Below are 17,912 nucleotides of genomic sequence, written 5' to 3'. Positions count from 1 at the left end.
CGGTGCAGGCTCGAAGGGCCGAATGGCCTACTCCTGCACCTATTTTCTATGTTTCTAAAAGTTGCAAATAATACAATGAAACGTACAAATGCTAATGATCGTAAGTAGGTTAGAAAATGTATTATTTACATTAAATTCATTGAAAAACACTAAACAAATCTGATGTAATTCTAATTAGATTGCCACGTGGAAACATTTAATCCAATGGCCAAATGGATTTAAATTTGCAGAAAGATCAGAGTGGCAGACCATGAATGGTGCTCAAAATCAGTCGCCCGGAGCTGTTAAATGTAACAGTTTGTCTTCTCCAATGTTATGAGGATTTGAGTGAATCTGGCAGGCGACTGTGATTAAGTACACTGCGAACAGCTCAATTGTAATCACGCAGTCTTTCCACTGACTAGTTAGCGTGCAACAAACAGCTTTTCACTGTACCTCGGTTCATTTGACATTAAAATAAACGAAACTAAACATGATCATTAGACTGCAGGAGCCTGAAATTAAAAGTGCAAAGGCAAAGAAGCAACTATTATTTGGAATGCTTGCATTCAAAGAATAATCAGCTACAGAACGGCACAGTGGTAGAGTTGCTGCCTTGCACCGAATGCAGCGCTGGAGACCCGGGTATGATCCTGACTACGGGTGCTATCTGTGCGGAGTTTGTACGTTCTCCCCGTGACCTGCGTGGGTTTTCTGTGATACCTTCGGTTTCCTCCCACACTCCAAAGACGTAGAGGTATGTAGGTAAATTGGCTTGGTAAATGTAAAAATTGTCCCCAGTGGGTATAGGATAGTGTTAATGGACAATAGGTGCAGGAGTAGAGGCCATTCGGCCCTTCGAGCCAACACCGCCATTCAATGTGATCATCCCCAATCAGTACCCCGTTCCTGCCTTCTCCCCATATCCCCTGACTCAGCTATTTTTAAGAGCCCTATCTAGCTCTCTCTTGAAAGCGTCCAGGAAACCTGCCACCACCGCCCTCTGAAGCAGAGAATTCCACAGACATTATGTGGGGATCGCTGGTTGGCTGATGGGCCTGTTCCCACGCTGTATCTCTAAACTAAACTAAACTAAAAAGAAGAAAAAATAAGGAGAGAGACAACATTGATTATATTTCATCAATTTCCGGACGTGGGTGAAAACATTTGGAAGCCACAGTTCTAAGGGCTTCTTCTTCTCCTTGCATCATAGCAGACTCCTTTAACATGGACTCCGACTGAACCTATGTGTAAAGTCTCTGTTGCTACAAAAGATATGCATCACACGACTTGAAATAATAGTTATTTGCATGAAGATTAAAATGAGACACAACATTCTGAAGGGTCTAGGAAGCATCTCTGGGGAACATGGATAGGTGATGTTTTGGTTCAGACCCATCTTCACATTGATTGTACAGGAAAATAAATGTGGACGAGAGGAGGGGCAGGACAAAGCCCGGCAGGTACAGGTGAGGGGAGGGGTTGATTGGCAGGTGATTGGACAAAGACCAGAGCCGAAATGACAAGTTGTGAGACAAAAGGATTGAAGAGTGGCCAATTGTGAAGCTAGAGGAAGGAATATAGGTGAGAGGGGAGCGGAGGAATAATTACAAGTCCAGGTGGGGTATGGGGGGGGGGGGGAAGGAAGCAGGGGTGAGGGTGAGAGGGAGAAAGAGGGAGGATTGGAGTTACCTAAAATTGGAGAATTCAATGGTCATACCATAGGATTGTAAGCTACCCAAGCAGAACATGAGGAACATGAGGTCTGAAGAAGGGTTTCGGCACGAAACGTTGCCTATTTCCTTCGCTCCATAGATGCTGCTGCACCCGCTGAGTTTCTCCAGCAATTTTGTCTACCTTCGATTTTCCAGCATCTGCAGTTCCTTCTTAAACATGAGGATATGGATGGGAAGGGAATGGAGGGTTATGGTCTGAGCGCAGGTATATGGGACTAGGGGAGAATACGTGTTCGGCACGGACTAGAAGGGTCGAGATGGCCTGTTTCCGTGCTGTAATTGTTATATGGTTATATTATATTATATGATATGTTCCTCCAGTTTGTGTGTGGCCTCACTCTGGCAATGGAGGAGGACCTGGCCAAAACGATCAGTATGGGAAGGGGAAGAGGAGTTAAAAATGGTTAGCAACCAGGGCATCCAGTTGGCAGATTGAGCTCAAGTCTTTGGCTAAACAGTCAGCGAGTCTCCACTTGACCCTGCGGAGGTATAGGAGGCCACATCAGCAACATTACAAGATTAAAATGATTTCAGTTATGGTAGAAACAATCTTTGACTGAACAGTAAAAATAAATACTTCTTTGTAAGCAATCAGATCTATCAATAGGTTTGCTTTCATTGACTTTAGTAAATACTCCTGCTTCTTCAGCTTAAAAACCAGTAATCTGGTGAACATTTAAGACCTGACGTCCTAGAAAATAACTATTCCTTGATCAATACGGTGCTAGCTCGAAGGGGCGGTACTGGCTCGCAGGGCCGAATGGCCTCCTGCATCTATTTTCTATGTTTTATTTTTTATGTTGATATTTCTAAAAATACATCTGTCTAATCGTTGTTATATTGTTGTTTCTGGCAGCTTGTTACATATCTACTGTAAAACACTACAATAATACCACTGTATCAACAATAAAGTATGTTAATAACAGTGTGGCTTCCTCTAATTTTCTTTTCCAGAATCCTCTTAGTTTAAAGAATGAGTTTAATAGCTTTATGGTAGACATTCCTGACATTGCTCCTCTCCATGATCTGTTTTCCTCCACTTACCTGGGTAACATAAAATAATTCCTCTTGAAAGGAAAAATGAACTAAATTTAAAGCTGGATATGTCCATCCCAAAAGGTTTCCATATTAGAACCATAAAACTCTGTACTACACACCCTCCAACAATAAGTGTACATGCTTTGTCCCTAAACACCATGGGTTTTCCAATATCTCAGCACTCAGAAAGGCAAATATCTATTAAACCCATTTCTGCTTTCAATGCACGAGCAATGCATTTTGTCAATTAAGGAAAAGGGTACTGGAAGGTCAAGAACTCAGAATTTGATCAGAACTCATGGTCTACCAGGTAACAAAGGTCCTAGTTCTCCTAAGATAGCCACGAAATGCTGGTGTAATTCAACGGGTAGGCAGCATCTCTGGAGAAAATAAATAGGTGATGTTTAGGGTTGAGGCCCTTCTTTGGACTGAAGCATTTTGTGTCTATCTTCGGTGTAAACCTGCATCTGCAGTTCCTTCCTACACATTTCCCAACTTCTGAGACTTTGATAATCTACAATGGGTAGCTCAAGAACCTGGTAAAGTGCCACATGCTGTCTTCACAAAATCCTCCCAATTCACTGCCACCACTGTGGTTTCCCTGGTCAACAGTTGACGGTGTATTTTCAGAAAATTGGTTATTTACCTGTTAATAACCCATTAAACACAGAGTGGGAGATTGCAACCATCACGTGGTCTGCCCTGTTTCAGCGAATGCAATCCACCCGGCGTGCACTATCAAATAAGATCAACTTTAGGCTGTGCACGCCATACGCAAGCCAAGAAGAAGACGCCCATTAAACACAACACGGGAAAATGTTATTTTATCACCTGTTGATTGTGTGTTGCATAGTTCAGATTAATTTAGAGATTCTGCACGGAAACAGGCCCTTCGGCCCATCAAGTCCACGCCGACCAGCGATACCCACACACTTACACTATCCTACACACACTAGGGGCAATTTACAATTATACCAAGCCAATTATATAGTATATATATATATATAGGTTCTTTATTGTCATTATAACGTGTAAACATGTACAACAAAATTAAAAATGCCAACCAGTCAGTGCACCATTCACACATTATCTAAAAGCTAACGATACGTAAAAGAGAAATATCTGAAATAAACAACTAAAATAAATAACATGAAAAAAACTAGCTTAAAAATTAACCTACAAACCTGTACGTTTTTGTAACGGGGTGTGGGAGGAAACTGGAGATCCCGGAGAAAACCCACGCAGGTCACAAGGAGAACATATAAACTCCGTACAGACGGCAACCGTAGTCAGGATCAAACCCAGGTCTCTGGCACTGTAAGGCAACTACTCACCGCTGTGCCACTGTGGCTGTGGATGCCATTCAAACCCTCTGACACTGGAGATGAGTCTCAACACGAAACGTCACCCATTGCCTCTCTCCAGAGATGCTGCCGGTCCCGCTGAGTTACTCCAGCTTTGTGTCCATCTTCAAATGATGTCACGCGCTCCAGACAACTGTGCGTACGCATGTCATCGCGCCCAACCTTCGCTCGACCGTCTCGGCTCAACGCGACCACGAGGTCACATAATTTGCATGCCAAGGACACGTAAGTGGGACAGGCCCTTAAGTGTGGAGTATAATTTCTTCAGGTTTTGAATTATTCAGGACGATCGTACAAGTGTCGAATTTATAAGAATATATTTGTCTCTTTTTCTTGCTGTAACACTTCTTTTAAATATTGAATTCGCCCACTTCAATTCCTCCCCGACCTTCTGTGTTTCTCTATGGTTTCATTCACTTCTACTAAAACCAGGTTGCCCTGGTCAGTCAGATGCATGTGCTCAGTTAACCTTGTCATTTCGCGATCAATTCACTTGTTCAGGAATCTTTGGCTAAGTTTTGTTGATCTGCCCTTGGGCAAGTCTAACAAAAAAAGCAGGGCCGATTTAATGCCCTGTCACAGTCAAATTGGTTCTGATTTATCATTTGCTGTTTCAGATGAAGTGAAAGATTATGATGAAGTAATCTGTATGGGAATAACTGAAGGGGCACAGATAAATTGGTAATGAGTAAATACCAAAAACTGGAAAAGATTCACAAATCTTTCAGCGCTGATCTAATAGGTTAAATAATAATTACAAATGCAATGATCTCACACTATTGAGCTCAGTGCAGATATTGTGTGCAACAGTTTAATCTCTGCTAACAACTGGGAATACTTCAGACACAATCTGTAACATGGTGCAGGCTGTGTAGGAAGGAACTGCAGATGCTGGTTTACACCGAAGATAGACACAAAATACTGGAGTAACTCAGTGGGACAGGCAGCATCTCTGGATAGAAGGAATGATTGACGTTTCAGGCCAAGACCCTTCTTCTGACACCTGAAACATAGAAACATAGAAATTAGGTGCAGGAGTAGGCCATTCGGCCCTTCGAGCCTGCACCGCCATTCAATATGTTCATGGCTGATCATCCAACTCAGTATCCTGTACCTGCCTTCTCTCCATACCCCCTGATCCCCTTAGCCACAAGGGCCACATCTAACTCCCTCTTAAATATAGCCAATGAACTGGCCTCAACTGTGGCAGAGAGTTCCAGAGATTCACCACTCTCTGTATGAAACAAGTTCTTCTCATCTCGGTTTTAAAGGATTTCCCCCTTATACTTAAGCTGTGACCCCTTGTCCTGGACTTCCCTAACATCGGGAACAATCTTCCTGCATCTAGCCTGTCCAACCCCTTAAGACCCCTGAAGAAGGGTCTCAACCTGAAACATCACCCATTCCTTCTATCCAGAGATGCTGCCTGTCCTGCTGAGTTACTCCAGTATTTTGTGTCTACATATACTGGGCAGGTTTGTCACTTTTCTCCCTTTGAATTAAACCTTTCCCCATTTTCATTTTACAATGGGTTACATAGAAACATAGAAAATAGGTGCAGGAGGAGGCCATTCGGCCCTTCGAGCCAGCACCACCATTCATTGTGATCATGGCTGATCGTCCCCTATCAATAACCCATGCCTGCCTTCTCCCCATATCCCTGGACTCCACTAGCCCCTAGAGCTCTATCTAACTCTCTCTTAAATCCATCCAGTGACTTGGCCTCCACTGCCCTCTGTTCACAAATTCACAACTCTCTGGGTGAAAACGTTTTTTTCTCACCTCAGTCTTAAATGACCTCCCCTTTATTGTAAGACATGCCAGAGGTTAACATGCCATCATGTACAGAAACTTTGCAACAATGAAGAATACGTGTGGATCAGGTTGGATCAAGTTGTAGAGTTTCAATGCACCATTTTTGTTTGAAAATTGCTGACATTTGACCACCCCCTGCACCATCATGACTGAGCCGAAGGAATAGGCATGAATTACACAGGGGTTGTCTTAATGTCCACACCATAGCTTCCTAGAAGCAGGATTTTTGTCAAAGTTATGAAAGCAGAAGAGGAGACCGCTGAAGAAAATTCCCACCAAAGATGTTTGTAATACGTTTTATTAATGAAGAGATGCAACAAACAGCAACATTTCTCATTTCTAGTTTAATGGATAGAAATCCAAAAGTTTCACATTCATTGTTTGCTATCTTGGTCACTGTATGAATAGGGCAAGAGAAGGATCTTACCAGTGCGTTTTCCTCCCTAGATGTTGTGTTGCCCGGTGACATCCTAACCTGCGGCCTTCAGAGACAATGAGTGATTTCAACTTTGGCTCACTCACTGCTGAACAATTCTTGAATCCCAGCCAGGCTATCCGGGGAAACACCCAAAGTTGTTTTTCAAAGAGGGGGTGAAAATTCAAGAGTTCAAATCCATCCCAGGGCAATTTTGCAAGGTCATCAATGTGGGATAGCTACAAGTTATCCAACAAAACTGTGTGTAACAGGAGAACTGAGAGAGATAGAGGAGTTTATTTGTTTTAATTTAAGTTAAGCTGGTTTATTGAGTCATTGCATCAAGAGGTACTGCATTGAGCCATACAAATTAGAGGGGTACAAATTCAAATCCCAATCACTCTCTGGTTTCATAACTGAAGCTGTCCCAACAGTGGATAAAAATCAGTTATGGTCACAGGTTCTGGACATTAGCCAATGATTCTGTCTAGGGCGTGGATGCTTGAATCGGGCTCTTCATACTTGAATAATTAGTCCACAGTCATTGTCTGAGTTCATAAACCAATGGCTGATTTTATTGAAGTACCACATGATTGCTATCTCTCAAACGTCACCGAGGCTTATTCATAACTTACGGAAGGAAAGAAGAAAATGAGTGATGCACAAAGTGTTTGTGTCCTTCAGTAATACTCAACTATTTTTAAGAAGGAACTGCAGATGCTGGAGAATCGAAGGTACACAAAAATGCTGGAGAAACTCAGCGGGTGCAGCAGCATCTATGGAGTGAAGGAAAATAGGCACCGTTTTGGGCCGAAACCTTTCATCAGACTGATGTTGGCTCTCCTCAGAGAGCCAGCATTGATTCAATGGGCTGAATGGTCTCCATCTACATGGTATGAAGGTAGTAGAAACAAAAAACTTCCTATATTTCTGATCTCCTCACAAATTTTGGAATTAAACCAACCTTTGGACTATTTGGTTCTGGACTTGGTCCAGGTAGAGAGCCATTAATGGAGTATTTATCCATTATTCATATATATATATTTCATTATTTCCTATATATTCCATGAAAGTGCTTGGAGTTGCCCTGTGGTGCTGTCCCAATGCCACATAGTATTTGAGGGTTTCCTTTGTATTCTGACTGACTACTTGAATGTTCCATACAGAGCTACTAATGGACTTCATCTTTGTCAGACAAGTTTATTTGTCACATACACATACGAGATGTGCAGTGAGGGAGAAGAGGAGGAAAGAGACTGCAGCCCTAAGATTGTTGCCCCCACCATAGTTAGGAGGTGCTTGGAGGACTCACTGTGGTGGTGTTAATTTGTGTTTATTGTTGTTTATTATTGTATGTATGACTGCAGGCACGAAATTTCATTCAGATTTAATTAAATTCAATTCAATTCAATTCAGTGAAATGAAAAGTGGCGATGCTCGCGGATTGTGCAAAAAAACCCAAACAAACTACAAACAGAATGGAACAGAATCACATATTCACATATTACATATTTGTGCGAGAAAAGAAAAAGGAAAAAAAACAGTAATTTTAAAAAACAGTAGAATAGTTCAGTACAGTTAGTCCCTGGTGAGATCGGAGTTTACAGTCTTAATGGCCTCTGGGAAGGGACTCCGTCTTATCCTCTCCGTTCTCACAGCATGACTTGTTTCGATTTGGTTCTTCACTTCCTGAAGACTGCACTGATCCAATCTAGGCATAACGTCATGATTCACCCTCTTGTCTTGGTGACTCCATGGCAGGGAACAATTGGTCTCCATGGACACTTCTATATTGTCACCTAGACCAAGCCAAATATCTTCAATCAGAATATCAATAGGATATGCACTGCTGTCCTTTTATACAACTTCATGTGGGAGGTGCAGAATTAGGCCATTGAGCCCATCAAGTCTACTCCACCTTTCAAACATGGCTGATCTATCCTCTCCTAACCCCATTCTCCTGCCTTCTCCCCATAACCCCTGACACCCGTCCGAATCTTCCCTTATCTTAGCTTTTCTTCCCGTATCTTTCTTTCACATGATCAATAAGCCCTGATATTCCTGTAGACTGAAGCAATGATTCACTTACACTCTTCCAATGTAGTGCATGGAATCTGGTGCATATTGTATGCTTTGTTTACATTGGAGAAACCAAATGCAGGTTTGGTGCACATTTTGCAGAGTACTTCTCTTTTGTCTGCAAGGGGAAATTCAATTCTGAATTCCAATTGACCCTTACTTTAATTCTCCACTTTTCTCCCATTCATATCACTCTGTCTTTGATCTTTTAAACAGTTATATTGAAGCCCAACACAAATTTGAGAAAAGGCATCTTGTTTTCCATCTAGGCATGTCACAAGCCTCAGGAATAATACTAAATTCAACAATATCAGATAACCAGCCTTTCCAGTTTATATCAGAAGTGGCCGACTCTGATGAAAGGTCATCAACTTGCAACACTAACCGTTTTAGTCTTTCCCCGATACTGTAGGGGCTGTTATTTCCAGTATTCTCATTTTTTGTTTAATCCATATATCTCTGGGCATCGCAAACGTATGGTTCCTCCCTTCCATGTGTATGAGCTCAAGATGCTAGAGAAATGAAAAGCATGAACAGTGATTTAGCTTGAAGCTTTGCTCCATCTGATGTGGCATGGCATGTTTTTGACTGAACTAACGTTGTATAATTCTAGAAGACAAATATAATTGAACAAGGTACATATATTCCATGAAAGGGCTTGGAGTTGCAGTAAGAAGTTGGCCAATATCCCTGTAACACTTCCTGCTTGCGGGTTTCATTAATATTCTGACTGACTTCTTGACTGCTCCATTTGGCTGCAGTTGATCGGAAAGAGTGACAGTTCCATTCTGTGTCGTAACATTTGCTTACAGTATGTCTAGGGCCATGATTATAATTGCAAACAAGTTTTTATTTTGGTGATTGTCCCTGGGCTGCACGGTGGCGCAGTGAAGAGTTGCTGCCTTACGGAGAACTGGGTTCAATCCCGACTACGGGTGCTGTCTGCACGGAGTTTGCACGTTCTCCCCGTGACCTGCGTGGGTTTTCTCCGAGATCTTCGGTTTCCTCCCACACTCCAAAGACAGACAGGTTTGTAGCTTAATTGGTTTGGTGTATGTTCAAATTGTCCCTAGTGTGTGTAGGATAGTGTTAATGTGTGGGGATCGCTGGTCGGTGCAGACTCGGTGGGCCGAAGGGCCTGTTTCCACACTATATCTCTAAACTAAACAAAATGAAACATTGCCAAAAGCTGAATTTGCTGACCGTTGATTCGAGATTACTGTCAAATACAGCCTTTTCGACAAAGCATCTTAGAATTATTTATGTGCAGATTGTTTTTACCATTAGTTTGATATTAGGTTAACGCTAAATCTTTTTTATCAAAGTTGATGGAATTTCCATTCTATGCGGCACGGTGGTGCAACAGTAGAGTTGCTGCCTTTCGACGCCAGAGACCCGTGTTCGACCTTGACTACGGGTGCTGTCTGTACAGAGTTTGTTCATTCGCCCTGTGACCGTGTGGGTTTTCAGACGGGTGCTCTGGTTTCCTCCCAGATTCCAAAGACATGTAGGTTTGCAGGTTAATTGGCTTCTGTAAATTGTTCCTAATGTGTAGGAGAGAAGTAGTCTACAGGTGATCGCTAGTCAGCACGGGCTCAGTGGGCAGAAAGGCCTGTTTCCACGCTGTGTCTCGAAACAAAACTAAATGAAACAAAACATCTCAGATACCTTTGCTGGAAAGTCCTCATCAAACACCATCAACATGTTGATCATAGTTTTATTTAGGATAAGGGGGAAATCCTTTAAAACCGAGATGAGAAGAACTTTTTTCACACAGAGAGTGGTGAATCTCTGGAACTCTCTGCCACAGAGGGCAGTTGAGGCCAGTTCATTGGCTATATTTAAGAGGGAGTTAGATGTGGCCCTTGTGGCTAAGAGGATCAGGGGGTATGGAGAGAAGGCAGGTACGGGATACTGAGTTGGATGATCAGCCATGATCATATTGAATGGCGGTGCAGGCTCGAAGGGCCGAATGGCCTACTCCTGCACCTAATTTCTATGTTTCTATGTTTCTATTTCCAATATCAGAGCTCTCATCCAATAGCTCCAACAGATATTTACACTGGCATTCTGTAATGCAATACAATTATCTAGTTCTGTATCCTTGATATTAGGTATCACTGATGTGGGATTTAACATCAGTGATTGGCAGATTAATTAGCCTCTGCAACTTGCCCCTAGCGTGTAGGGAGTGGATGAGAAAGTGGGATAACAGAAAACTGATGTGAAAGTGTGAATGATGGCCAGCATGGACTCGATGGGCCGAACGACCTGTTCCCATGCTGGATCTTTCACACAGTGGTAGTGGCTTGTAATTTGTTTAATCTAAGGCCAATTACTTGTTCAGTAAAAAGCTGATACAATTTCATGAGTTTAAGCATTGTTCCAAATGATTATTTTTGGATTTGTGTGCAATTGTGACAGCACAAAGATCAGGCATGATTGGATGGCAGAGTACATTTGATGGGCCAAATGGCCTCATTCTGCTCCTATAACTTATGGACATGAAGCAGCAAAATGGATCACCATTAAATGGCGATCGCTACATGCCTCATCACGGAAACTATAACATAACATGAAACATCATACATCAACTTCTCACACAAGGCATTGAAATTAGATTTCATTCCTAATCTTTTATCACAATCAGCGTGACAACTTTCTTCCAATATAGTTTATTACTTGACCTGCTTTTTGTAAGCAAGTGATGGAAAGAAGTGATCACAATCACATGATATGAAAGGAATTGCCTAATGAATGCATTAATGTATGAATGAATGTATGAATGAATGAATGGATGCATGATTGAATGAATGAATGAATGAAAACTTTATTATTGTCATTCAGATATACACCTAGACACAGTGCACCTTGAACGAAATTTCATTGCATTTTACTCTCCAAAATCAGGTAATAGTTAAAAGTTCTAGGTGCGTCCATAATAGTGTATTGCCCCTGGAAACACCCTTAGCTCAAATACATTTTAAGTTCTAAGCACATTGGTGCATGCATGAACAATTACCTTCACTGGATGCAGGCCTTTGGCTGCAGATTTCGAGTTTAGTTTATTGTCGCGTGTACCGAGGTACAGTGAAAAGCATTTGTCCCGTGCTAACCGAGATACGCCGTTTCTTGGTGGAAAAAAGTGCATTTACTTCATTTCAATTTCATATTTTGCTCATGTAATCTCCCGGCCACTTTCTAACAAAATATATTTTTCTGTGGCAAATCACAGATCATTTTGGTTACATAAGAAATAATACATTCCTTGTGAGATTTCATATATCGTGCATTGGCAAATTTTTGCAGCTTGGATAGAACCTTTCTCATTGTCGATGGGCAATTATTGCCGAAAAACCGAGTTACATTCAGTGTTGAACTAATCTTGTAAATACTCCACATTTTCTAATTCTGCATAGAAATCTTGTGATGTGAGTAGTGGATATTGCCTGTCATTACACCTTGATTTGGTATAACTTTGTGTTCTATCTGCGTAGAAAGGAACTGCAGATGCTGGTTTACACAGAAGATAGACACAAAATGCTGGAGTAACTCAGCGGGACGGGCAGCATCTCTGAAGAGAAGGAATGGGTGACGTTTCGAAGAAGGATCTCGACCCGAAACATCACCCATTCCTTCTCTCCAGAGATGCTGCCTGACCCGCTGAGTAACACTCCAGCATTTTGAGACTTTCTGTCTGCCTTTGGCATGACCATTGTTGGTGCAACCTACTCATTTTGATTCATTTTCACATCATTTTGTTCTAGTCCCTTCTCAATTTGATTCTTTAGATTATAGAGGACTAATCTGGTTTGCAATAGGCAGTCTTTGCATTTGATGTAATGAAAATTGCAGATTGCACCATCCAATGCCAGAGCTGTTATATTTGATCATGCCTTCATACATTTATATGTATGTGCTATATCTTCAAGCAGTCACAAAGGAAAATGACCACCCTTGTTACAATTTGGCGTGTCTTCACAAACAAAGTGAAACACAGAACATACAACTCCAAAAAGATAATACTTTCTTTGCAAATCAGAACACTTAAAAGTCAGTTTAAATGTACTTTAAAGGTACACTGAATGTTCAGGACTTGCTATGAGATTGTTAGTTGCACAAAACCAGAACTCCTTTGGTATTCTTGTGTAATTGGATCACAATATGCACACACAGAGAATAAAATGTCAATGGCTAAATGTATACAATAATATTTTCCTGAAAGGATTCTTACCCCCATCAAAATTAAATCCACATTCTACATCACATCAGATTCCAAAAATGTTGTCTGAAATATATCGGACCAGTAATTCTTCAAATGATTACATAGACTTTTGTAAAGTTCTGGGCTAGGTATCAATCCAAAATGATGAATTAAATGACCAAAGGGAGAATAGCTTTGTGTTGCAAATTATCTGGGATTACTCGTGATAATTAATAACGAAGAACTAATCATAATTTTGCTTGATTTACTATTTAAAAATAGATGATTTTTACTGGTATTCTATTTTCTTACTAAGTGTAAATTTCAGAACCAATAAACACACTATGATTCTTTTTACATATATTGTCCTTTTCAGATAATTAAAAGGACTTGATTATTTAATCCTTAGTCAAATCCTTTTAACTATTTGACAAGGATAGTATATGTAAAACAAATCATAGTGTGTTTATTGGTTCTGAAATCTGCACTTAGTAAGAAAAGAAAATACCAGTGAAAATAATGTAGTTTTTAAATATATTTTTTATTTAAATATTTAAATGATTATTTAAGAAAAAAAACTGTCAGCTACTTCATTTGTTTTAATTTAATTAATAAGGAAAATATTAGCTTTGTGCACAAAATATAAGAACCAAACTGCAAAGGCAGAGTTTTTGAAATTTTTTATGACCATTTGATTCATGGTTATTTAGAATTGTAGACTATGTGCATGATCGGATTGAAGGAGTGTTAACTATCGGCTTGTAGATATCCTGCTCTGTTTTCTTACTGAAAAATGTTTCTCCCAATTCTTGCTATATCATCATGACATAATAGAACATGCTTTAAAGGATTTAGCTCTATTACAGTTGTACATTCTCTCAGTGTTATTTCTTGCTATTATCATTATATTTTCACACTGTGTTACCTGGCAAGGAAAATATCTTACAGTAGTTATTAGTTTTGATGTAAGGCAAAATAAATGACACCAAAAATGTAACTGGAATATATATTAAATGATGCGGCTTTATGAAAATTATTGTACTTGCACATAGGATTCTTACTGTTATTTTTTCATGCTGCATTACCTGAATTAATTGAGTGCATGTGCAACATTTTTTTTTATATAGCTGCAGCATTTAACATGTATTACATTTTTGATATGAAAACGTTTCCTTAGCTACTTAGTCTGAGAAAACAATACACATTGCACCAATATTAATAACTACTTTAAGACTCTCTGATACATTTAAACCAAAATTATACTACTTCATAGTTTTATTGAGATAGGTACTGTTTTCTCAGACTAAGTATCTAAAGCAAAAATATATATATATACCACCGGCAGTGTGGAAAACTTTTCCACCTCAGAACAGATGTGCCAAAGTAAGAATTATACTTGAAAAACTACGGAGTGGCTTTACAAAGTTAAATCCACATTTCCTCATTGAAAGAGGCAAAAAAAAAAACTCCACAATAGATTCCAAATTGAAAGGTTTGCTGCTCCTATAATAACTTTTATGATAACTTTCACTGTTATTGACTACTGTAAATCACTATTATCAAATTATGAAAAAAGTACATGACTTTGTACATGGAATCAAAAATGACAATTGACATAATTTCAGTACACAGACATGCACACACACACACACACACACACACACACACCATATATATGTATATAATTAAGCAGCATTTTGGGAAGTTCAGATGGAGAGTTTACTGTCCAGGATTTTAACACCACATACCCTCCATCATTGTCCTTGTTTCTGCCAGGCTGGATGCAGATCTTTCAAGTGGCCATGCGCTCACTTTCAAAGAAACAGGTATAGGGTTTCTTTCAGGGAATTACACGTCTTGTGACCCCGTTGCTTATAAAACATGTTAGCTAATATGGAATGGATGGGAATGGGCCTGAGTGTTTGATCAGGAAATCCTGCTCTGAGCAGAGAGAATGAAAATTCAATTAGTAACTCTAGTGACAAGCAAGCAGAGCCACACAATCAATACAATCAGGTTTGGCAGGAAATGTTTCTCTCTGTAGATGAAATATTAAAGTAAAGGAACATATAAAATTAGAAAATAATGGGCACACAAGGTTTTTGATAATGGAAAGGGCAATTCAGAAAATAAGACTTTAAATAATCATTATTGACTGCATATGAATCAAGAAACAATATTTTTAACTATATTCCTTAAACAAATAAAATAGATTAAACCTACGGAGCTGTGAATTGCGGAGACCAGCTCTGACATTCACCATGATTTGATATAATTCAACATGGCAGCTTAAAACCTAAGTAAACTATAAAAGTGCTGTTTTTATTTTTGTTGAAACCTGTATTTTTATTTGAGATCTAAGTCATTTTATTTGCACACTGTCAAGTTTATATGCTGTGTTTTGTTAGCTGCATTACATACACTTTCTGCAAGTGGTAATAAAACTACTTGGAAGCAATTTCACATTTCAGGCCCCACTTTTTGCTGTGTTGATTTTCGCAGATATTTCTTTTTTTTTTTAAATCAAACTTAACAAATGGTTTTTCCTGAGAACAGAAAAACTGAAAATTATCCAGATTTCTGTCCACGGTATAACCTTTTCTTCCAGTATCTTATGATATCACCAATTTAAAACCTCTTTGGGGATTCTAATAACGTATTTGTAATTCAGCCAAGGTAAACCATTGAAAATATAATACAGCATTTAAAGGTTTGATTTTAAGAACTGACATAGATATGGATCACTGGATTTGCTGAAGTTGCATCTTGAGCCAATTATTAGTCTCATCTTGAGCCAATTTAATCATTCCAAGGGAGATTCATGGGGGGTTGGGGTACAAGTGTTGGTCATGCATCCTGAATAAAACTTCTCCAAATGTGATCTAGGTTGTAAACTGTGGTGGACCTGATACCCTTGGAAAGGTTACTTTATGGTAACTGTTACTTTTCAGTTATCATTACTGTCGAAAGGCTCTCTGAATTCTCAATGATAAAAAGGCTATAAGGAATTTATGTGGCTCTTCAATGTATATTGTGATTCCAAAAATAAAAATTCCAACTTCTTCCCCACCCCCAACCTGTATGGGGTCCAAGCCAGACAATTTGCTTTAATTTGGCCATCATTAACATGCACTAATCTCAGGACAGAGTTCCTTCCTTTTGTTTTGAAGTACGTTTAGTCACACTGCTATGTCCAGGAAAACAGTAGCCAGGCAATTTATTATTCAATCTAGCTTTTAATTGTTCCATATAATCTGTTTTAATGGCCGCTAATAAAGTTGTGTCAACACTGAGCGGGAACATTTGACATAAACTTATTTATAATGTTCCCCAGGGTATACAGGGGTCCCTGTTTGGAAAACTGCTCTAAAGAAATAGTATTTGCTAAAAGGCACAATTACGCAAATGAGATGTGAATGCATTTAAGTGATTATAAAATGGGTTATGATAAAGTGGTATAAACTGGGTTTCCCTTTTGCTTAATATTACTGATGTATTTAAGGTTTGGCAGCAGTTTGTACTCTGCAACTTTGTGCAGTTTTGTTTGGAGAACTTGGACTATTTACAAAATATTCCTGTCCTCCTTGGAGGGAGGAGATTGGAGTCACATTTATAATTAGTAGTGAATGCGTGAGTGGCATGTACAATTATCCCGTGCTAATGAGTTAACACTAAAACATAATGTGGTCTACATGATATGGCTCTGGCTACTGACCAGGACATACTGGAGAGATCTCTTAAACATCCAAGCAATAACTTACACTTGTCCTGTCACAGCAAATGAAGGCTAGATTGCAAGAAGTCAGCATTGCATTCTTTCCTTGATATTTCATCCCTTAAATGCGATATTGGTAAATGCATTTTACAGAGGCACTGGAAATAACACTTAGACTGAAAGAGCAGCCAGCCTTTTCATGATGAGGCCCCCGCTAAGGTGCAAAGGCAATATTTAATGGGAAGTGCAGAACATGTTTGAAAGACGTTGCAAGTCAGTGATTGTGTTAACAATTGTAGTTACAATGTGAGATCGTGATTCTTGGTGTGATTCAGGCTGTATGTGAAATGTAACCAAATATTCCTGTATCTTTCCCTTCTCAATGTTTCCTACAATGCTTTTGTTGGCCACACACCCATTTCACCCCTGACATCGGGAATAATGTACAGGAGACTGACAACTGTAACGTCCAGGTTCAGGAACAGCTCCTTCCCCACAGCCATCAGGCTATTAAATACTACAACCTCAAATAAGCTCTGAACTATGTATGCTATTATTGTCATTATTACACTACTATTGTTTGTTTTTTTATGATTACAGCGTACTTAGTTTACATATTCTGTCGTGCTGCTGCAAGTAAGAATTTCATTGTTCTATCTGGAACATATGACAATAAAACACTTGTTTTCGTTTCATTCTGTTTCTCTCTAATTCTATTTTGTTCCTCCTACCTTTGTCTCTTGAAATTTCCTTTACTTTTCTCCCTTTTTTCTTTTCGTTTAACCTTGCTTTCTTTATCCATGATTTATTTTGCTGTTTGTTTTTCTTCTCGTCATTCCTCCATTTCTCTTTTGTCATGTTTCTTTCCAATCCAATCCAATCCAACTTTATTTGTTAAGCACTTTAAAACAGCCAATGTTGACCAAAGTGCTGTACAGAAGAATAAACAAGACATCATAAACAGACACCATAACAGCTCACACGAGGCGCAAAAATCACATATGAAATACAACACTAAATTAAAAGACATAAAACATGAGTAAAAATAATAGCCACGGAATAAAAGCAATCAAAAAATAAGAAATTAAATCAAGTAAATAAATAAAGTCGACATCTTACTGGGTATCAAAGGCCACAGAGAAGAGATGGGTTTTAAGAAGTGATTTAAAAACAGACAGAGAAGAGGCCTGTTTAATGTGGAGAGGCAGATCGTTCCATAATTTTCTTCCTCACTATTTCTCTCGACTCCCATATTTCTTAATGATTTCCTTTTTCTTTTGTTCCTCCTCCCTTTCACAACTCGCTGTGCAGATGGACAGCTGAATCTGGTGTTAAATACATTTGGAATGTCGTAGGGTACCTGATAAAAACAAGAGGACATGACTTCAAGGGACAGAAGTTTAGGGGTAACATGAGGGGGAACTTCTTTACTCAGAGAGTGGTAGCGGTGTGGAATGAGCTTCCAGTGGAAGGGTGGTGGAGGCAGGTTCGATTTTATCATTTAAAAATAAATTGGATAGGTACATGGATGGGAAAGGAATGGAGGGTTATGGTCTGAGTGCATAAT

At 39.5% G+C, this 17,912-nt stretch overlaps 1 long non-coding RNA gene across 1 annotated transcript; it reads right to left on the bottom strand.

The window, feature by feature from the left end:
* Window positions 1-7,059: 7,059 nt before the first annotated feature.
* On the bottom strand, window positions 7,060-17,154 carry LOC129703735 (uncharacterized). The gene is made up of 3 exons (XR_008724611.1): window positions 14,379-17,154; window positions 8,812-8,938; window positions 7,060-8,146 (listed from the first exon to the last, which is right to left on the bottom strand). It is a non-coding gene; the product is annotated as an uncharacterized LOC129703735 (long non-coding RNA).
* Window positions 17,155-17,912: the final 758 nt, after the last annotated feature.

This window comes from Leucoraja erinacea, chromosome 14 (genome assembly GCF_028641065.1).
Source record: "Leucoraja erinacea ecotype New England chromosome 14, Leri_hhj_1, whole genome shotgun sequence".
In the NCBI taxonomy this organism is placed as follows: Eukaryota; Metazoa; Chordata; class Chondrichthyes; order Rajiformes; family Rajidae; genus Leucoraja; species Leucoraja erinaceus.
This window is presented reverse-complemented; position numbering and strand designations above follow the sequence as displayed.